The following is a 1,017-nucleotide window of genomic DNA, read 5'->3' as shown; positions in this document are numbered from 1 at the left end:
AAAAATTAAAACTTTACGCTCAGACAACGGAACCGAATACATATGTAAAACGTTAGAAAATTTTCTGAAGGAAGAGGGTATCAGACATGAATTTTCAGTGGAATACACGCCACAACAAAATGGTGTCGCTAAAAGGCAGAACCGAACTCTTGTGGAAATGGCAAGATGTATGTTGATACAGTCGAGATTATCAGGAGGTTTCTGGGCAGAAGCAATTTTAACGGCGAATCATATCAGAAATAGATGTCCGTCTCGAAGTTTGAATGGTGAAGTACCGTTTAAATTGTGGACGGGTCGTTCTCCGGTAGTGAGTTACTTCCAAAAGTTTGGTATTACTGTTGGACAAGAAGGGAAACAAAAATAAATTTGAGCCGAAATCACGGAGATGTGTGTTCATCGGTTATTCCACACAGTCTAAAGCTTACAGGCTATGGTGTCCAGAATTAAAGAAAATTTTTCGAAGCCGTGATGTTATATTCGATAATAATTTTGTTGAGGAAGAAAATTATACAGATTTTATTGATGAAGAGTATTGGAAGGATACGTCTATAGAAATAGCTTTTGAGAACAAGAAGAAGTGTGAAAGAAATGGTGTGAGGTATATTTTTTGAAACATAAAAATGAAGTGGCCGGAAAATTTAGGGAATACAAACATTTAGTAGAAAAACAGAAAGGAAGAAAAAATTAAAACTTTACGCTCAGACAACGGAACCGAATACATATGTAAAACGTTAGAAAATTTTCTGAAGGAAGAGGGTATCAGACATGAATTTTCAGTGGAATACACGCCACAACAAAATGGTGTCGCTAAAAGGCAGAACCGAACTCTTGTGGAAATGGCAAGATGTATGTTGATACAGTCGAGATTATCAGGAGGTTTCTGGGCAGAAGCAATTTTAACGGCGAATCATATCAGAAATAGATGTCCGTCTCGAAGTTTGAATGGTGAAGTACCGTTTAAATTGTGGACGGGTCGTTCTCCGGTAGTGAGTTACTTCCAAAAGTTTGGTATTACTG

The sequence above is a fragment of the Rhagoletis pomonella genome, unplaced genomic scaffold (assembly GCF_013731165.1).
Source record: "Rhagoletis pomonella isolate Grant_MI unplaced genomic scaffold, Rhpom_1.0 Rhpom_scaffold_00001, whole genome shotgun sequence".
Taxonomy (NCBI): Eukaryota; Metazoa; Arthropoda; class Insecta; order Diptera; family Tephritidae; genus Rhagoletis; species Rhagoletis pomonella.
Note: the sequence above shows the minus strand (reverse complement) of the source record.